At 55.0% G+C, this 16,540-nt stretch overlaps 36 non-coding genes across 36 annotated transcripts; all 36 read left to right on the top strand.

Annotated features, from left to right (window-relative positions):
• The first annotated feature begins 280 nt into the window (after nt 1-280).
• LOC140992491 (U5 spliceosomal RNA) lies at nt 281-395 on the top strand. The gene has a single exon (XR_012178069.1). It is a non-coding gene; the product is annotated as a U5 spliceosomal RNA (small nuclear RNA).
• Nucleotides 396-572: 177 nt separating this feature from the next.
• On the top strand, nt 573-763 carry LOC140992918 (U2 spliceosomal RNA). The gene has a single exon (XR_012178446.1). It is a non-coding gene; the product is annotated as a U2 spliceosomal RNA (small nuclear RNA).
• A 436-nt stretch (nt 764-1,199) lies between these two features.
• LOC140992490 (U5 spliceosomal RNA) lies at nt 1,200-1,314 on the top strand. The gene has a single exon (XR_012178068.1). It is a non-coding gene; the product is annotated as a U5 spliceosomal RNA (small nuclear RNA).
• A 177-nt stretch (nt 1,315-1,491) lies between these two features.
• On the top strand, nt 1,492-1,682 carry LOC140992917 (U2 spliceosomal RNA). The gene has a single exon (XR_012178445.1). It is a non-coding gene; the product is annotated as a U2 spliceosomal RNA (small nuclear RNA).
• Nucleotides 1,683-2,117: 435 nt separating this feature from the next.
• On the top strand, nt 2,118-2,232 carry LOC140992616 (U5 spliceosomal RNA). The gene has a single exon (XR_012178182.1). It is a non-coding gene; the product is annotated as a U5 spliceosomal RNA (small nuclear RNA).
• A 177-nt stretch (nt 2,233-2,409) lies between these two features.
• Nucleotides 2,410-2,600, top strand: LOC140992916 (U2 spliceosomal RNA). Its single transcript, XR_012178444.1, has one exon. It is a non-coding gene; the product is annotated as a U2 spliceosomal RNA (small nuclear RNA).
• Nucleotides 2,601-3,035: 435 nt separating this feature from the next.
• Nucleotides 3,036-3,150, top strand: LOC140992489 (U5 spliceosomal RNA). The gene has a single exon (XR_012178067.1). It is a non-coding gene; the product is annotated as a U5 spliceosomal RNA (small nuclear RNA).
• Nucleotides 3,151-3,327: 177 nt separating this feature from the next.
• On the top strand, nt 3,328-3,518 carry LOC140992915 (U2 spliceosomal RNA). Its single transcript, XR_012178443.1, has one exon. It is a non-coding gene; the product is annotated as a U2 spliceosomal RNA (small nuclear RNA).
• Nucleotides 3,519-3,954: 436 nt separating this feature from the next.
• On the top strand, nt 3,955-4,069 carry LOC140992487 (U5 spliceosomal RNA). The gene has a single exon (XR_012178066.1). It is a non-coding gene; the product is annotated as a U5 spliceosomal RNA (small nuclear RNA).
• A 177-nt stretch (nt 4,070-4,246) lies between these two features.
• On the top strand, nt 4,247-4,437 carry LOC140992914 (U2 spliceosomal RNA). The gene has a single exon (XR_012178442.1). It is a non-coding gene; the product is annotated as a U2 spliceosomal RNA (small nuclear RNA).
• A 436-nt stretch (nt 4,438-4,873) lies between these two features.
• LOC140992486 (U5 spliceosomal RNA) lies at nt 4,874-4,988 on the top strand. The gene has a single exon (XR_012178065.1). It is a non-coding gene; the product is annotated as a U5 spliceosomal RNA (small nuclear RNA).
• Nucleotides 4,989-5,165: 177 nt separating this feature from the next.
• On the top strand, nt 5,166-5,356 carry LOC140992913 (U2 spliceosomal RNA). Its single transcript, XR_012178441.1, has one exon. It is a non-coding gene; the product is annotated as a U2 spliceosomal RNA (small nuclear RNA).
• Nucleotides 5,357-5,792: 436 nt separating this feature from the next.
• LOC140992485 (U5 spliceosomal RNA) lies at nt 5,793-5,907 on the top strand. The gene has a single exon (XR_012178064.1). It is a non-coding gene; the product is annotated as a U5 spliceosomal RNA (small nuclear RNA).
• A 177-nt stretch (nt 5,908-6,084) lies between these two features.
• LOC140992911 (U2 spliceosomal RNA) lies at nt 6,085-6,275 on the top strand. The gene has a single exon (XR_012178439.1). It is a non-coding gene; the product is annotated as a U2 spliceosomal RNA (small nuclear RNA).
• Nucleotides 6,276-6,711: 436 nt separating this feature from the next.
• Nucleotides 6,712-6,826, top strand: LOC140992484 (U5 spliceosomal RNA). Its single transcript, XR_012178063.1, has one exon. It is a non-coding gene; the product is annotated as a U5 spliceosomal RNA (small nuclear RNA).
• A 177-nt stretch (nt 6,827-7,003) lies between these two features.
• Nucleotides 7,004-7,194, top strand: LOC140992910 (U2 spliceosomal RNA). Its single transcript, XR_012178438.1, has one exon. It is a non-coding gene; the product is annotated as a U2 spliceosomal RNA (small nuclear RNA).
• A 436-nt stretch (nt 7,195-7,630) lies between these two features.
• Nucleotides 7,631-7,745, top strand: LOC140992483 (U5 spliceosomal RNA). Its single transcript, XR_012178062.1, has one exon. It is a non-coding gene; the product is annotated as a U5 spliceosomal RNA (small nuclear RNA).
• Nucleotides 7,746-7,922: 177 nt separating this feature from the next.
• On the top strand, nt 7,923-8,113 carry LOC140992909 (U2 spliceosomal RNA). The gene has a single exon (XR_012178437.1). It is a non-coding gene; the product is annotated as a U2 spliceosomal RNA (small nuclear RNA).
• A 436-nt stretch (nt 8,114-8,549) lies between these two features.
• Nucleotides 8,550-8,664, top strand: LOC140992481 (U5 spliceosomal RNA). Its single transcript, XR_012178060.1, has one exon. It is a non-coding gene; the product is annotated as a U5 spliceosomal RNA (small nuclear RNA).
• A 177-nt stretch (nt 8,665-8,841) lies between these two features.
• On the top strand, nt 8,842-9,032 carry LOC140992907 (U2 spliceosomal RNA). Its single transcript, XR_012178436.1, has one exon. It is a non-coding gene; the product is annotated as a U2 spliceosomal RNA (small nuclear RNA).
• A 436-nt stretch (nt 9,033-9,468) lies between these two features.
• LOC140992480 (U5 spliceosomal RNA) lies at nt 9,469-9,583 on the top strand. Its single transcript, XR_012178059.1, has one exon. It is a non-coding gene; the product is annotated as a U5 spliceosomal RNA (small nuclear RNA).
• Nucleotides 9,584-9,760: 177 nt separating this feature from the next.
• On the top strand, nt 9,761-9,951 carry LOC140992906 (U2 spliceosomal RNA). The gene has a single exon (XR_012178435.1). It is a non-coding gene; the product is annotated as a U2 spliceosomal RNA (small nuclear RNA).
• A 436-nt stretch (nt 9,952-10,387) lies between these two features.
• Nucleotides 10,388-10,502, top strand: LOC140992479 (U5 spliceosomal RNA). The gene has a single exon (XR_012178058.1). It is a non-coding gene; the product is annotated as a U5 spliceosomal RNA (small nuclear RNA).
• Nucleotides 10,503-10,679: 177 nt separating this feature from the next.
• On the top strand, nt 10,680-10,870 carry LOC140992905 (U2 spliceosomal RNA). The gene has a single exon (XR_012178434.1). It is a non-coding gene; the product is annotated as a U2 spliceosomal RNA (small nuclear RNA).
• Nucleotides 10,871-11,306: 436 nt separating this feature from the next.
• Nucleotides 11,307-11,421, top strand: LOC140992478 (U5 spliceosomal RNA). Its single transcript, XR_012178057.1, has one exon. It is a non-coding gene; the product is annotated as a U5 spliceosomal RNA (small nuclear RNA).
• A 177-nt stretch (nt 11,422-11,598) lies between these two features.
• On the top strand, nt 11,599-11,789 carry LOC140992904 (U2 spliceosomal RNA). The gene has a single exon (XR_012178433.1). It is a non-coding gene; the product is annotated as a U2 spliceosomal RNA (small nuclear RNA).
• Nucleotides 11,790-12,222: 433 nt separating this feature from the next.
• On the top strand, nt 12,223-12,337 carry LOC140992476 (U5 spliceosomal RNA). Its single transcript, XR_012178056.1, has one exon. It is a non-coding gene; the product is annotated as a U5 spliceosomal RNA (small nuclear RNA).
• Nucleotides 12,338-12,514: 177 nt separating this feature from the next.
• On the top strand, nt 12,515-12,705 carry LOC140993018 (U2 spliceosomal RNA). The gene has a single exon (XR_012178536.1). It is a non-coding gene; the product is annotated as a U2 spliceosomal RNA (small nuclear RNA).
• A 436-nt stretch (nt 12,706-13,141) lies between these two features.
• LOC140993163 (U5 spliceosomal RNA) lies at nt 13,142-13,256 on the top strand. Its single transcript, XR_012178660.1, has one exon. It is a non-coding gene; the product is annotated as a U5 spliceosomal RNA (small nuclear RNA).
• Nucleotides 13,257-13,433: 177 nt separating this feature from the next.
• On the top strand, nt 13,434-13,624 carry LOC140992903 (U2 spliceosomal RNA). Its single transcript, XR_012178432.1, has one exon. It is a non-coding gene; the product is annotated as a U2 spliceosomal RNA (small nuclear RNA).
• Nucleotides 13,625-14,060: 436 nt separating this feature from the next.
• Nucleotides 14,061-14,175, top strand: LOC140993162 (U5 spliceosomal RNA). Its single transcript, XR_012178659.1, has one exon. It is a non-coding gene; the product is annotated as a U5 spliceosomal RNA (small nuclear RNA).
• A 177-nt stretch (nt 14,176-14,352) lies between these two features.
• Nucleotides 14,353-14,543, top strand: LOC140992902 (U2 spliceosomal RNA). The gene has a single exon (XR_012178431.1). It is a non-coding gene; the product is annotated as a U2 spliceosomal RNA (small nuclear RNA).
• A 434-nt stretch (nt 14,544-14,977) lies between these two features.
• LOC140993161 (U5 spliceosomal RNA) lies at nt 14,978-15,092 on the top strand. Its single transcript, XR_012178658.1, has one exon. It is a non-coding gene; the product is annotated as a U5 spliceosomal RNA (small nuclear RNA).
• A 177-nt stretch (nt 15,093-15,269) lies between these two features.
• On the top strand, nt 15,270-15,460 carry LOC140993017 (U2 spliceosomal RNA). Its single transcript, XR_012178535.1, has one exon. It is a non-coding gene; the product is annotated as a U2 spliceosomal RNA (small nuclear RNA).
• A 436-nt stretch (nt 15,461-15,896) lies between these two features.
• LOC140993160 (U5 spliceosomal RNA) lies at nt 15,897-16,011 on the top strand. Its single transcript, XR_012178657.1, has one exon. It is a non-coding gene; the product is annotated as a U5 spliceosomal RNA (small nuclear RNA).
• A 177-nt stretch (nt 16,012-16,188) lies between these two features.
• On the top strand, nt 16,189-16,379 carry LOC140992901 (U2 spliceosomal RNA). Its single transcript, XR_012178430.1, has one exon. It is a non-coding gene; the product is annotated as a U2 spliceosomal RNA (small nuclear RNA).
• Nucleotides 16,380-16,540: the final 161 nt, after the last annotated feature.

The raw sequence follows: 16,540 nt of genomic DNA, 5'->3' as shown, positions 1-16,540 counted from the left end.
CCGGTGCGCAATACCTGCTGAGTGTGCCCTGCATTTCCCCCCCCGCGGTCCTCAACTGAAACAGAGAGTCTGGAAGCGCCCGAGTGTTTGTGACGTTTGGTGGCCTGCGCCCAACGAGCAGGCTTTTCTCTCTCCACAAACCGGTCGAGTAGAGCCTGGGATAATGTGGGGACGGGCGTGGCCAGGGATTTTGGTGCGCGATGAGCCAAGTGAGGCTCACCATGAGAAGAGTGCCTGGGACCACAGCTGTCTTGGCTGCTGTCGAGGAGAGGCGCTGTACTTACTCGGGTTTCTCTTCATAACGCACAAGTCTTTCGCCTTTTACTAAAGACTTCCGTGGAGAGGAACACCAATGAGTTGAAGATATTTTTGGCAGGCTTTGCCGTTTGGCTGAGCCTCGTGCATGTGTGAAAATCAATAAAGCCGGCCTTAACCAGACTCGGGGCTAAGCCACGGAGCGCTTGGGAGGAGCCGCTAAGCACAAGCCACTCCGCCGCGCAATGCAAATGGCACACCGCGACGAGTGTGAAGCGTGCCAGGAGGTGGGCTCAGGCAGCAGACGACTGGGGCTCATCGCTTCTCGGCCTTTTGGCTAAGATCAAGTGTAGTATCTGTTCTTATCAGTTTAATATCTGATATGTCCTCTATATGGGGACAACATATTAAATGGATTTTTAGCCTCGGGAGCTGAAACAGGGGCTTGCTCCGTTCACTCCACGCATCGACCCGGTATTGCAGCGCCGCCGGGAACGGTGCACCCCTCTCCGGCCTTGTTGAAAATCAATCAGTGTTGCAGACCAAAGGCCTTGACAAACTTGACATTGCGGCACAGAATCGGCAGCAAGAAGAAGGCTGGCAAACCGCAGCGAGAGCTGCGCTTTGCATGGTCAGAAAAAGAGGCAAAACTGCCTCGCCGCGGCCGGTGCGCAATACCTGCTGAGTGTGCCCTGCATTTCCCCCCCCGCGGTCCTCAACTGAAACAGAGAGTCTGGAAGCGCCCGAGTGTTTGTGACGTTTGGTGGCCTGCGCCCAACGAGCAGGCTTTTCTCTCTCCACAAACCGGTCGAGTAGAGCCTGGGATAATGTGGGGACGGGCGTGGCCAGGGATTTTGGTGCGCGATGAGCCAAGTGAGGCTCACCATGAGAAGAGTGCCTGGGACCACAGCTGTCTTGGCTGCTGTCGAGGAGAGGCGCTGTACTTACTCGGGTTTCTCTTCATAACGCACAAGTCTTTCGCCTTTTACTAAAGACTTCCGTGGAGAGGAACACCAATGAGTTGAAGATATTTTTGGCAGGCTTTGCCGTTTGGCTGAGCCTCGTGCATGTGTGAAAATCAATAAAGCCGGCCTTAACCAGACTCGGGGCTAAGCCACGGAGCGCTTGGGAGGAGCCGCTAAGCACAAGCCACTCCGCCGCGCAATGCAAATGGCACACCGCGACGAGTGTGAAGCGTGCCAGGAGGTGGGCTCAGGCAGCAGACGACTGGGGCTCATCGCTTCTCGGCCTTTTGGCTAAGATCAAGTGTAGTATCTGTTCTTATCAGTTTAATATCTGATATGTCCTCTATATGGGGACAACATATTAAATGGATTTTTAGCCTCGGGAGCTGAAACAGGGGCTTGCTCCGTTCACTCCACGCATCGACCCGGTATTGCAGCGCCGCCGGGAACGGTGCACCCCTCTCCGGCCTTGTTGAAAATCAATCAGTGTTGCAGACCAAAGGCCTTGACAAACTTGACATTGCGGCACAGAATCGGCAGCAAGAAGAAGGCTGGCAAACCGCAGCGAGAGCTGCGCTTTGCATGGTCAGAAAAAGAGGCAAAACTGCCTCGCCGCGGCCGGTGCGCAATACCTGCTGAGTGTGCCCTGCATTTCCCCCCCGCGGTCCTCAACTGAAACAGAGAGTCTGGAAGCGCCCGAGTGTTTGTGACGTTTGGTGGCCTGCGCCCAACGAGCAGGCTTTTCTCTCTCCACAAACCGGTCGAGTAGAGCCTGGGATAATGTGGGGACGGGCGTGGCCAGGGATTTTGGTGCGCGATGAGCCAAGTGAGGCTCACCATGAGAAGAGTGCCTGGGACCACAGCTGTCTTGGCTGCTGTCGAGGAGAGGCGCTGTACTTACTCGGGTTTCTCTTCATAACGCACAAGTCTTTCGCCTTTTACTAAAGGCTTCCGTGGAGAGGAACACCAATGAGTTGAAGATATTTTTGGCAGGCTTTGCCGTTTGGCTGAGCCTCGTGCATGTGTGAAAATCAATAAAGCCGGCCTTAACCAGACTCGGGGCTAAGCCACGGAGCGCTTGGGAGGAGCCGCTAAGCACAAGCCACTCCGCCGCGCAATGCAAATGGCACACCGCGACGAGTGTGAAGCGTGCCAGGAGGTGGGCTCAGGCAGCAGACGACTGGGGCTCATCGCTTCTCGGCCTTTTGGCTAAGATCAAGTGTAGTATCTGTTCTTATCAGTTTAATATCTGATATGTCCTCTATATGGGGACAACATATTAAATGGATTTTTAGCCTCGGGAGCTGAAACAGGGGCTTGCTCCGTTCACTCCACGCATCGACCCGGTATTGCAGCGCCGCCGGGAACGGTGCACCCCTCTCCGGCCTTGTTGAAAATCAATCAGTGTTGCAGACCAAAGGCCTTGACAAACTTGACATTGCGGCACAGAATCGGCAGCAAGAAGAAGGCTGGCAAACCGCAGCGAGAGCTGCGCTTTGCATGGTCAGAAAAAGAGGCAAAACTGCCTCGCCGCGGCCGGTGCGCAATACCTGCTGAGTGTGCCCTGCATTTCCCCCCCGCGGTCCTCAACTGAAACAGAGAGTCTGGAAGCGCCCGAGTGTTTGTGACGTTTGGTGGCCTGCGCCCAACGAGCAGGCTTTTCTCTCTCCACAAACCGGTCGAGTAGAGCCTGGGATAATGTGGGGACGGGCGTGGCCAGGGATTTTGGTGCGCGATGAGCCAAGTGAGGCTCACCATGAGAAGAGTGCCTGGGACCACAGCTGTCTTGGCTGCTGTCGAGGAGAGGCGCTGTACTTACTCGGGTTTCTCTTCATAACGCACAAGTCTTTCGCCTTTTACTAAAGACTTCCGTGGAGAGGAACACCAATGAGTTGAAGATATTTTTGGCAGGCTTTGCCGTTTGGCTGAGCCTCGTGCATGTGTGAAAATCAATAAAGCCGGCCTTAACCAGACTCGGGGCTAAGCCACGGAGCGCTTGGGAGGAGCCGCTAAGCACAAGCCACTCCGCCGCGCAATGCAAATGGCACACCGCGACGAGTGTGAAGCGTGCCAGGAGGTGGGCTCAGGCAGCAGACGACTGGGGCTCATCGCTTCTCGGCCTTTTGGCTAAGATCAAGTGTAGTATCTGTTCTTATCAGTTTAATATCTGATATGTCCTCTATATGGGGACAACATATTAAATGGATTTTTAGCCTCGGGAGCTGAAACAGGGGCTTGCTCCGTTCACTCCACGCATCGACCCGGTATTGCAGCGCCGCCGGGAACGGTGCACCCCTCTCCGGCCTTGTTGAAAATCAATCAGTGTTGCAGACCAAAGGCCTTGACAAACTTGACATTGCGGCACAGAATCGGCAGCAAGAAGAAGGCTGGCAAACCGCAGCGAGAGCTGCGCTTTGCATGGTCAGAAAAAGAGGCAAAACTGCCTCGCCGCGGCCGGTGCGCAATACCTGCTGAGTGTGCCCTGCATTTCCCCCCCCGCGGTCCTCAACTGAAACAGAGAGTCTGGAAGCGCCCGAGTGTTTGTGACGTTTGGTGGCCTGCGCCCAACGAGCAGGCTTTTCTCTCTCCACAAACCGGTCGAGTAGAGCCTGGGATAATGTGGGGACGGGCGTGGCCAGGGATTTTGGTGCGCGATGAGCCAAGTGAGGCTCACCATGAGAAGAGTGCCTGGGACCACAGCTGTCTTGGCTGCTGTCGAGGAGAGGCGCTGTACTTACTCGGGTTTCTCTTCATAACGCACAAGTCTTTCGCCTTTTACTAAAGACTTCCGTGGAGAGGAACACCAATGAGTTGAAGATATTTTTGGCAGGCTTTGCCGTTTGGCTGAGCCTCGTGCATGTGTGAAAATCAATAAAGCCGGCCTTAACCAGACTCGGGGCTAAGCCACGGAGCGCTTGGGAGGAGCCGCTAAGCACAAGCCACTCCGCCGCGCAATGCAAATGGCACACCGCGACGAGTGTGAAGCGTGCCAGGAGGTGGGCTCAGGCAGCAGACGACTGGGGCTCATCGCTTCTCGGCCTTTTGGCTAAGATCAAGTGTAGTATCTGTTCTTATCAGTTTAATATCTGATATGTCCTCTATATGGGGACAACATATTAAATGGATTTTTAGCCTCGGGAGCTGAAACAGGGGCTTGCTCCGTTCACTCCACGCATCGACCCGGTATTGCAGCGCCGCCGGGAACGGTGCACCCCTCTCCGGCCTTGTTGAAAATCAATCAGTGTTGCAGACCAAAGGCCTTGACAAACTTGACATTGCGGCACAGAATCGGCAGCAAGAAGAAGGCTGGCAAACCGCAGCGAGAGCTGCGCTTTGCATGGTCAGAAAAAGAGGCAAAACTGCCTCGCCGCGGCCGGTGCGCAATACCTGCTGAGTGTGCCCTGCATTTCCCCCCCCGCGGTCCTCAACTGAAACAGAGAGTCTGGAAGCGCCCGAGTGTTTGTGACGTTTGGTGGCCTGCGCCCAACGAGCAGGCTTTTCTCTCTCCACAAACCGGTCGAGTAGAGCCTGGGATAATGTGGGGACGGGCGTGGCCAGGGATTTTGGTGCGCGATGAGCCAAGTGAGGCTCACCATGAGAAGAGTGCCTGGGACCACAGCTGTCTTGGCTGCTGTCGAGGAGAGGCGCTGTACTTACTCGGGTTTCTCTTCATAACGCACAAGTCTTTCGCCTTTTACTAAAGACTTCCGTGGAGAGGAACACCAATGAGTTGAAGATATTTTTGGCAGGCTTTGCCGTTTGGCTGAGCCTCGTGCATGTGTGAAAATCAATAAAGCCGGCCTTAACCAGACTCGGGGCTAAGCCACGGAGCGCTTGGGAGGAGCCGCTAAGCACAAGCCACTCCGCCGCGCAATGCAAATGGCACACCGCGACGAGTGTGAAGCGTGCCAGGAGGTGGGCTCAGGCAGCAGACGACTGGGGCTCATCGCTTCTCGGCCTTTTGGCTAAGATCAAGTGTAGTATCTGTTCTTATCAGTTTAATATCTGATATGTCCTCTATATGGGGACAACATATTAAATGGATTTTTAGCCTCGGGAGCTGAAACAGGGGCTTGCTCCGTTCACTCCACGCATCGACCCGGTATTGCAGCGCCGCCGGGAACGGTGCACCCCTCTCCGGCCTTGTTGAAAATCAATCAGTGTTGCAGACCAAAGGCCTTGACAAACTTGACATTGCGGCACAGAATCGGCAGCAAGAAGAAGGCTGGCAAACCGCAGCGAGAGCTGCGCTTTGCATGGTCAGAAAAAGAGGCAAAACTGCCTCGCCGCGGCCGGTGCGCAATACCTGCTGAGTGTGCCCTGCATTTCCCCCCCCGCGGTCCTCAACTGAAACAGAGAGTCTGGAAGCGCCCGAGTGTTTGTGACGTTTGGTGGCCTGCGCCCAACGAGCAGGCTTTTCTCTCTCCACAAACCGGTCGAGTAGAGCCTGGGATAATGTGGGGACGGGCGTGGCCAGGGATTTTGGTGCGCGATGAGCCAAGTGAGGCTCACCATGAGAAGAGTGCCTGGGACCACAGCTGTCTTGGCTGCTGTCGAGGAGAGGCGCTGTACTTACTCGGGTTTCTCTTCATAACGCACAAGTCTTTCGCCTTTTACTAAAGACTTCCGTGGAGAGGAACACCAATGAGTTGAAGATATTTTTGGCAGGCTTTGCCGTTTGGCTGAGCCTCGTGCATGTGTGAAAATCAATAAAGCCGGCCTTAACCAGACTCGGGGCTAAGCCACGGAGCGCTTGGGAGGAGCCGCTAAGCACAAGCCACTCCGCCGCGCAATGCAAATGGCACACCGCGACGAGTGTGAAGCGTGCCAGGAGGTGGGCTCAGGCAGCAGACGACTGGGGCTCATCGCTTCTCGGCCTTTTGGCTAAGATCAAGTGTAGTATCTGTTCTTATCAGTTTAATATCTGATATGTCCTCTATATGGGGACAACATATTAAATGGATTTTTAGCCTCGGGAGCTGAAACAGGGGCTTGCTCCGTTCACTCCACGCATCGACCCGGTATTGCAGCGCCGCCGGGAACGGTGCACCCCTCTCCGGCCTTGTTGAAAATCAATCAGTGTTGCAGACCAAAGGCCTTGACAAACTTGACATTGCGGCACAGAATCGGCAGCAAGAAGAAGGCTGGCAAACCGCAGCGAGAGCTGCGCTTTGCATGGTCAGAAAAAGAGGCAAAACTGCCTCGCCGCGGCCGGTGCGCAATACCTGCTGAGTGTGCCCTGCATTTCCCCCCCCGCGGTCCTCAACTGAAACAGAGAGTCTGGAAGCGCCCGAGTGTTTGTGACGTTTGGTGGCCTGCGCCCAACGAGCAGGCTTTTCTCTCTCCACAAACCGGTCGAGTAGAGCCTGGGATAATGTGGGGACGGGCGTGGCCAGGGATTTTGGTGCGCGATGAGCCAAGTGAGGCTCACCATGAGAAGAGTGCCTGGGACCACAGCTGTCTTGGCTGCTGTCGAGGAGAGGCGCTGTACTTACTCGGGTTTCTCTTCATAACGCACAAGTCTTTCGCCTTTTACTAAAGACTTCCGTGGAGAGGAACACCAATGAGTTGAAGATATTTTTGGCAGGCTTTGCCGTTTGGCTGAGCCTCGTGCATGTGTGAAAATCAATAAAGCCGGCCTTAACCAGACTCGGGGCTAAGCCACGGAGCGCTTGGGAGGAGCCGCTAAGCACAAGCCACTCCGCCGCGCAATGCAAATGGCACACCGCGACGAGTGTGAAGCGTGCCAGGAGGTGGGCTCAGGCAGCAGACGACTGGGGCTCATCGCTTCTCGGCCTTTTGGCTAAGATCAAGTGTAGTATCTGTTCTTATCAGTTTAATATCTGATATGTCCTCTATATGGGGACAACATATTAAATGGATTTTTAGCCTCGGGAGCTGAAACAGGGGCTTGCTCCGTTCACTCCACGCATCGACCCGGTATTGCAGCGCCGCCGGGAACGGTGCACCCCTCTCCGGCCTTGTTGAAAATCAATCAGTGTTGCAGACCAAAGGCCTTGACAAACTTGACATTGCGGCACAGAATCGGCAGCAAGAAGAAGGCTGGCAAACCGCAGCGAGAGCTGCGCTTTGCATGGTCAGAAAAAGAGGCAAAACTGCCTCGCCGCGGCCGGTGCGCAATACCTGCTGAGTGTGCCCTGCATTTCCCCCCCCGCGGTCCTCAACTGAAACAGAGAGTCTGGAAGCGCCCGAGTGTTTGTGACGTTTGGTGGCCTGCGCCCAACGAGCAGGCTTTTCTCTCTCCACAAACCGGTCGAGTAGAGCCTGGGATAATGTGGGGACGGGCGTGGCCAGGGATTTTGGTGCGCGATGAGCCAAGTGAGGCTCACCATGAGAAGAGTGCCTGGGACCACAGCTGTCTTGGCTGCTGTCGAGGAGAGGCGCTGTACTTACTCGGGTTTCTCTTCATAACGCACAAGTCTTTCGCCTTTTACTAAAGACTTCCGTGGAGAGGAACACCAATGAGTTGAAGATATTTTTGGCAGGCTTTGCCGTTTGGCTGAGCCTCGTGCATGTGTGAAAATCAATAAAGCCGGCCTTAACCAGACTCGGGGCTAAGCCACGGAGCGCTTGGGAGGAGCCGCTAAGCACAAGCCACTCCGCCGCGCAATGCAAATGGCACACCGCGACGAGTGTGAAGCGTGCCAGGAGGTGGGCTCAGGCAGCAGACGACTGGGGCTCATCGCTTCTCGGCCTTTTGGCTAAGATCAAGTGTAGTATCTGTTCTTATCAGTTTAATATCTGATATGTCCTCTATATGGGGACAACATATTAAATGGATTTTTAGCCTCGGGAGCTGAAACAGGGGCTTGCTCCGTTCACTCCACGCATCGACCCGGTATTGCAGCGCCGCCGGGAACGGTGCACCCCTCTCCGGCCTTGTTGAAAATCAATCAGTGTTGCAGACCAAAGGCCTTGACAAACTTGACATTGCGGCACAGAATCGGCAGCAAGAAGAAGGCTGGCAAACCGCAGCGAGAGCTGCGCTTTGCATGGTCAGAAAAAGAGGCAAAACTGCCTCGCCGCGGCCGGTGCGCAATACCTGCTGAGTGTGCCCTGCATTTCCCCCCCCGCGGTCCTCAACTGAAACAGAGAGTCTGGAAGCGCCCGAGTGTTTGTGACGTTTGGTGGCCTGCGCCCAACGAGCAGGCTTTTCTCTCTCCACAAACCGGTCGAGTAGAGCCTGGGATAATGTGGGGACGGGCGTGGCCAGGGATTTTGGTGCGCGATGAGCCAAGTGAGGCTCACCATGAGAAGAGTGCCTGGGACCACAGCTGTCTTGGCTGCTGTCGAGGAGAGGCGCTGTACTTACTCGGGTTTCTCTTCATAACGCACAAGTCTTTCGCCTTTTACTAAAGACTTCCGTGGAGAGGAACACCAATGAGTTGAAGATATTTTTGGCAGGCTTTGCCGTTTGGCTGAGCCTCGTGCATGTGTGAAAATCAATAAAGCCGGCCTTAACCAGACTCGGGGCTAAGCCACGGAGCGCTTGGGAGGAGCCGCTAAGCACAAGCCACTCCGCCGCGCAATGCAAATGGCACACCGCGACGAGTGTGAAGCGTGCCAGGAGGTGGGCTCAGGCAGCAGACGACTGGGGCTCATCGCTTCTCGGCCTTTTGGCTAAGATCAAGTGTAGTATCTGTTCTTATCAGTTTAATATCTGATATGTCCTCTATATGGGGACAACATATTAAATGGATTTTTAGCCTCGGGAGCTGAAACAGGGGCTTGCTCCGTTCACTCCACGCATCGACCCGGTATTGCAGCGCCGCCGGGAACGGTGCACCCCTCTCCGGCCTTGTTGAAAATCAATCAGTGTTGCAGACCAAAGGCCTTGACAAACTTGACATTGCGGCACAGAATCGGCAGCAAGAAGAAGGCTGGCAAACCGCAGCGAGAGCTGCGCTTTGCATGGTCAGAAAAAGAGGCAAAACTGCCTCGCCGCGGCCGGTGCGCAATACCTGCTGAGTGTGCCCTGCATTTCCCCCCCCGCGGTCCTCAACTGAAACAGAGAGTCTGGAAGCGCCCGAGTGTTTGTGACGTTTGGTGGCCTGCGCCCAACGAGCAGGCTTTTCTCTCTCCACAAACCGGTCGAGTAGAGCCTGGGATAATGTGGGGACGGGCGTGGCCAGGGATTTTGGTGCGCGATGAGCCAAGTGAGGCTCACCATGAGAAGAGTGCCTGGGACCACAGCTGTCTTGGCTGCTGTCGAGGAGAGGCGCTGTACTTACTCGGGTTTCTCTTCATAACGCACAAGTCTTTCGCCTTTTACTAAAGACTTCCGTGGAGAGGAACACCAATGAGTTGAAGATATTTTTGGCAGGCTTTGCCGTTTGGCTGAGCCTCGTGCATGTGTGAAAATCAATAAAGCCGGCCTTAACCAGACTCGGGGCTAAGCCACGGAGCGCTTGGGAGGAGCCGCTAAGCACAAGCCACTCCGCCGCGCAATGCAAATGGCACACCGCGACGAGTGTGAAGCGTGCCAGGAGGTGGGCTCAGGCAGCAGACGACTGGGGCTCATCGCTTCTCGGCCTTTTGGCTAAGATCAAGTGTAGTATCTGTTCTTATCAGTTTAATATCTGATATGTCCTCTATATGGGGACAACATATTAAATGGATTTTTAGCCTCGGGAGCTGAAACAGGGGCTTGCTCCGTTCACTCCACGCATCGACCCGGTATTGCAGCGCCGCCGGGAACGGTGCACCCCTCTCCGGCCTTGTTGAAAATCAATCAGTGTTGCAGACCAAAGGCCTTGACAAACTTGACATTGCGGCACAGAATCGGCAGCAAGAAGAAGGCTGGCAAACCGCAGCGAGAGCTGCGCTTTGCATGGTCAGAAAAAGAGGCAAAACTGCCTCGCCGCGGCCGGTGCGCAATACCTGCTGAGTGTGCCCTGCATTTCCCCCCCCGCGGTCCTCAACTGAAACAGAGAGTCTGGAAGCGCCCAAGTGTTTGTGACGTTTGGTGGCCTGCGCCCAACGAGCAGGCTTTTCTCTCTCCACAAACCGGTCGAGTAGAGCCTGGGATAATGTGGGGACGGGCGTGGCCAGGGATTTTGGTGCGCGATGAGCCAAGTGAGGCTCACCATGAGAAGAGTGCCTGGGACCACAGCTGTCTTGGCTGCTGTCGAGGAGAGGCGCTGTACTTACTCGGGTTTCTCTTCATAACGCACAAGTCTTTCGCCTTTTACTAAAGACTTCCGTGGAGAGGAACACCAATGAGTTGAAGATATTTTTGGCAGGCTTTGCCGTTTGGCTGAGCCTCGTGCATGTGTGAAAATCAATAAAGCCGGCCTTAACCAGACTCGGGGCTAAGCCACGGAGCGCTTGGGAGGAGCCGCTAAGCACAAGCCACTCCGCCGCGCAATGCAAATGGCACACCGCGACGAGTGTGAAGCGTGCCAGGAGGTGGGCTCAGGCAGCAGACGACTGGGGCTCATCGCTTCTCGGCCTTTTGGCTAAGATCAAGTGTAGTATCTGTTCTTATCAGTTTAATATCTGATATGTCCTCTATATGGGGACAACATATTAAATGGATTTTTAGCCTCGGGAGCTGAAACAGGGGCTTGCTCCGTTCACTCCACGCATCGACCCGGTATTGCAGCGCCGCCGGGAACGGTGCACCCCTCTCCGGCCTTGTTGAAAATCAATCAGTGTTGCAGACCAAAGGCCTTGACAAACTTGACATTGCGGCACAGAATCGGCAGCAAGAAGAAGGCTGGCAAACCGCAGCGAGAGCTGCGCTTTGCATGGTCAGAAAAAGAGGCAAAACTGCCTCGCCGCGGCCGGTGCGCAATACCTGCTGAGTGTGCCCTGCATTTCCCCCCCCGCGGTCCTCAACTGAAACAGAGAGTCTGGAAGCGCCCGAGTGTTTGTGACGTTTGGTGGCCTGCGCCCAACGAGCAGGCTTTTCTCTCTCCACAAACCGGTCGAGTAGAGCCTGGGATAATGTGGGGACGGGCGTGGCCAGGGATTTTGGTGCGCGATGAGCCAAGTGAGGCTCACCATGAGAAGAGTGCCTGGGACCACAGCTGTCTTGGCTGCTGTCGAGGAGAGGCGCTGTACTTACTCGGGTTTCTCTTCATAACGCACAAGTCTTTCGCCTTTTACTAAAGACTTCCGTGGAGAGGAACACCAATGAGTTGAAGATATTTTTGGCAGGCTTTGCCGTTTGGCTGAGCCTCGTGCATGTGTGAAAATCAATAAAGCCGGCCTTAACCAGACTCGGGGCTAAGCCACGGAGCGCTTGGGAGGAGCCGCTAAGCACAAGCCACTCCGCCGCGCAATGCAAATGGCACACCGCGACGAGTGTGAAGCGTGCCAGGAGGTGGGCTCAGGCAGCAGACGACTGGGGCTCATCGCTTCTCGGCCTTTTGGCTAAGATCAAGTGTAGTATCTGTTCTTATCAGTTTAATATCTGATATGTCCTCTATATGGGGACAACATATTAAATGGATTTTTAGCCTCGGGAGCTGAAACAGGGGCTTGCTCCGTTCACTCCACGCATCGACCCGGTATTGCAGCGCCGCCGGGAACGGTGCACCCCTCTCCGGCCTTGTTGAAAATCAATCAGTGTTGCAGACCAAAGGCCTTGACAAACTTGACATTGCGGCACAGAATCGGCAGCAAGAAGAAGGCTGGCAAACCGCAGCGAGAGCTGCGCTTTGCATGGTCAGAAAAAGAGGCAAAACTGCCTCGCCGCGGCCGGTGCGCAATACCTGCTGAGTGTGCCCTGCATTTCCCCACCGCGGTCCTCAACTGAAACAGAGAGTCTGGAAGCGCCCGAGTGTTTGTGACGTTTGGTGGCCTGCGCCCAACGAGCAGGCTTTTCTCTCTCCACAAACCGGTCGAGTAGAGCCTGGGATAATGTGGGGACGGGCGTGGCCAGGGATTTTGGTGCGCGATGAGCCAAGTGAGGCTCACCATGAGAAGAGTGCCTGGGACCACAGCTGTCTTGGCTGCTGTCGAGATGGCGCTGTACTTACTCGGGTTTCTCTTCATAACGCACAAGTCTTTCGCCTTTTACTAAAGACTTCCGTGGAGAGGAACACCAATGAGTTGAAGATATTTTTGGCAGGCTTTGCCGTTTGGCTGAGCCTCGTGCATGTGTGAAAATCAATAAAGCCGGCCTTAACCAGACTCGGGGCTAAGCCACGGAGCGCTTGGGAGGAGCCGCTAAGCACAAGCCACTCCGCCGCGCAATGCAAATGGCACACCGCGACGAGTGTGAAGCGTGCCAGGAGGTGGGCTCAGGCAGCAGACGACTGGGGCTCATCGTTTCTCGGCCTTTTGGCTAAGATCAAGTGTAGTATCTGTTCTTATCAGTTTAATATCTGATATGTCCTCTATATGGGGACAACATATTAAATGGATTTTTAGCCTCGGGAGCTGAAACAGGGGCTTGCTCCGTTCACTCCACGCATCGACCCGGTATTGCAGCGCCGCCGGGAACGGTGCACCCCTCTCCGGCCTTGTTGAAAATCAATCAGTGTTGCAGACCAAAGGCCTTGACAAACTTGACATTGCGGCACAGAATCGGCAGCAAGAAGAAGGCTGGCAAACCGCAGCGAGAGCTGCGCTTTGCATGGTCAGAAAAAGAGGCAAAACTGCCTCGCCGCGGCCGGTGCGCAATACCTGCTGAGTGTGCCCTGCATTTCCCCCCCCGCGGTCCTCAACTGAAACAGAGAGTCTGGAAGCGCCCGAGTGTTTGTGACGTTTGGTGGCCTGCGCCCAACGAGCAGGCTTTTCTCTCTCCACAAACCGGTCGAGTAGAGCCTGGGATAATGTGGGGACGGGCGTGGCCAGGGATTTTGGTGCGCGATGAGCCAAGTGAGGCTCACCATGAGAAGAGTGCCTGGGACCACAGCTGTCTTGGCTGCTGTCGAGGAGAGGCGCTGTACTTACTCGGGTTTCTCTTCATAACGCACAAGTCTTTCGCCTTTTACTAAAGACTTCCGTGGAGAGGAACACCAATGAGTTGAAGATATTTTTGGCAGGCTTTGCCGTTTGGCTGAGCCTCGTGCATGTGTGAAAATCAATAAAGCCGGCCTTAACCAGACTCGGGGCTAAGCCACGGAGCGCTTGGGAGGAGCCGCTAAGCACAAGCCACTCCGCCGCGCAATGCAAATGGCACACCGCGACGAGTGTGAAGCGTGCCAGGAGGTGGGCTCAGGCAGCAGACGACTGGGGCTCATCGCTTCTCGGCCTTTTGGCTAAGATCAAGTGTAGTATCTGTTCTTATCAGTTTAATATCTGATATGTCCTCTATATGGGGACAACATATTAAATGGATTTTTAGCCTCGGGAGCTGAAACAGGGGCTTGCTCCGTTCACTCCACGCATCGACCCGGTATTGCAGCGCCGCCGGGAACGGTGCACCCCTCTCCGGCCTTGTTGAAAATCAATCAGTGTTGCAGACCAAAGGCCTTGACAAACTTGACATTGCGGCACAGAATCGGCAGCAAGAAGAAGGCTGGCAAACCGCAGCGAGAGCTGCGCTTTGCATGGTCAGAAAAAGAGGCAAAACTGCCTCGCCGCGGCCGGTGCGCAATACCTGCTGAGTGTGCCCTGCATTTCCCCCCCCGCGGTCCTCAACTGAAACAGAGAGTCTGGAAGCGCCCGAGTGTTTGTGACGTTTGGTGGCCTGCGCCCAACGAGCAGGCTTTTCTCTCTCCACAAACCGGTCGAGTAGAGCCTGGGATAATGTGGGGACGGGCGTGGCCAGGGATTTTGGTGCGCGATGAGCCAAGTGAGGCTCACCATGAGAAGAGTGCCTGGGACCACAGCTGTCTTGGCTGCTGTCGAGGAGAGGCGCTGTACTTACTCGGGTTTCTCTTCATAACGCACAAGTCTTTCGCCTTTTACTAAAGACTTCCGTGGAGAGGAACACCAATGAGTTGAAGATATTTTTGGCAGGCTTTGCCGTTTGGCTGAGCCTCGTGCATGTGTGAAAATCAATAAAGCCGGCCTTAACCAGACTCGGGGCTAAGCCACGGAGCGCTTGGGAGGAGCCGCTAAGCACAAGCCACTCCGCCGCGCAATGCAAATGGCACACCGCGACGAGTGTGAAGCGTGCCAGGAGGTGGGCTCAGGCAGCAGACGACTGGGGCTCATCGCTTCTCGGCCTTTTGGCTAAGATCAAGTGTAGTATCTGTTCTTATCAGTTTAATATCTGATATGTCCTCTATATGGGGACAACATATTAAATGGATTTTTAGCCTCGGGAGCTGAAACAGGGGCTTGCTCCGTTCACTCCACGCATCGACCCGGTATTGCAGCGCCGCCGGGAACGGTGCACCCCTCTCCGGCCTTGTTGAAAATCAATCAGTGTTGCAGACCAAAGGCCTTGACAAACTTGACATTGCGGCACAGAATCGGCAGCAAGAAGAAGGCTGGCAAACCGCAGCGAGAGCTGCGCTTTGCATGGTCAGAAAAAGAGGCAAAACTGCCTCGCCGCGGCCGGTGCGCAATACCTGCTGAGTGTGCCCTGCATTTCCCCCCCCGCGGTCCTCAACTGAAACAGAGAGTCTGGAAGCGCCCGAGTGTTTGTGACGTTTGGTGGCCTGCGCCCAACGAGCAGGCTTTTCTCTCTCCACAAACCGGTCGAGTAGAGCCTGGGATAATGTGGGGACGGGCGTGGCCAGGGATTTTGGTGCGCGATGAGCCAAGTGAGGCTCACCATGAGAAGAGTGCCTGGGACCACAGCTGTCTTGGCTGCTGTCGAGATGGCGCTGTACTTACTCGGGTTTCTCTTCATAACGCACAAGTCTTTCGCCTTTTACTAAAGACTTCCGTGGAGAGGAACACCAATGAGTTGAAGATATTTTTGGCAGGCTTTGCCGTTTGGCTGAGCCTCGTGCATGTGTGAAAATCAATAAAGCCGGCCTTAACCAGACTCGGGGCTAAGCCACGGAGCGCTTGGGAGGAGCCGCTAAGCACAAGCCACTCCGCCGCGCAATGCAAATGGCACACCGCGACGAGTGTGAAGCGTGCCAGGAGGTGGGCTCAGGCAGCAGACGACTGGGGCTCATCGTTTCTCGGCCTTTTGGCTAAGATCAAGTGTAGTATCTGTTCTTATCAGTTTAATATCTGATATGTCCTCTATATGGGGACAACATATTAAATGGATTTTTAGCCTCGGGAGCTGAAACAGGGGCTTGCTCCGTTCACTCCACGCATCGACCCGGTATTGCAGCGCCGCCGGGAACGGTGCACCCCTCTCCGGCCTTGTTGAAAATCAATCAGTGTTGCAGACCAAAGGCCTTGACAAACTTGACATTGCGGCACAGAATCGGCAGCAAGAAGAAGGCTGGCAAACCGCAGCGAGAGCTGCGCTTTGCATGGTCAGAAAAAGAGGCAAAACTGCCTCGCCGCGGCCGGTGCGCAATACCTGCTGAGTGTGCCCTGCATTTCCCCCCCCGCGGTCCTCAACTGAAACAGAGAGTCTGGAAGCGCCCGAGTGTTTGTGACGTTTGGTGGCCTGCGCCCAACGAGCAGGCTTTTCTCTCTCCACAAACCGGTCGAGTAGAGCCTGGGATAATGTGGGGACGGGCGTGGCCAGGGATTTTGGTGCGCGATGAGCCAAGTGAGGCTCACCATGAGAAGAGTGCCTGGGACCACAGCTGTCTTGGCTGCTGTCGAGGAGAGGCGCTGTACTTACTCGGGTTTCTCTTCATAACGCACAAGTCTTTCGCCTTTTACTAAAGACTTCCGTGGAGAGGAACACCAATGAGTTGAAGATATTTTTGGCAGGCTTTGCCGTTTGGCTGAGCCTCGTGCATGTGTGAAAATCAATAAAGCCGGCCTTAACCAGACTCGGGGCTAAGCCACGGAGCGCTTGGGAGGAGCCGCTAAGCACAAGCCACTCCGCCGCGCAATGCAAATGGCACACCGCGACGAGTGTGAAGCGTGCCAGGAGGTGGGCTCAGGCAGCAGACGACTGGGGCTCATCGCTTCTCGGCCTTTTGGCTAAGATCAAGTGTAGTATCTGTTCTTATCAGTTTAATATCTGATATGTCCTCTATATGGGGACAACATATTAAATGGATTTTTAGCCTCGGGAGCTGAAACAGGGGCTTGCTCCGTTCACTCCACGCATCGACCCGGTATTGCAGCGCCGCCGGGAACGGTGCACCCCTCTCCGGCCTTGTTGAAAATCAATCAGTGTTGCAGACCAAAGGCCTTGACAAACTTGACATTGCGGCACAGAATCGGCAGCAAGAAGAAGGCTGGCAAACCGCAGCGAGAGCTGCGCTTTGCATGGTCAGAAAAAGAGGCAAAACTGCCTCGCCGCGGCCGGT

The sequence above is a fragment of the Pagrus major genome, chromosome 24 (assembly GCF_040436345.1).
Source record: "Pagrus major chromosome 24, Pma_NU_1.0".
NCBI lineage: Eukaryota > Metazoa > Chordata > Actinopteri > Spariformes > Sparidae > Pagrus > Pagrus major.
The sequence above is the reverse complement of the archived record's forward strand: the minus strand, read 5'-3'. Positions and strand labels throughout refer to the sequence as shown.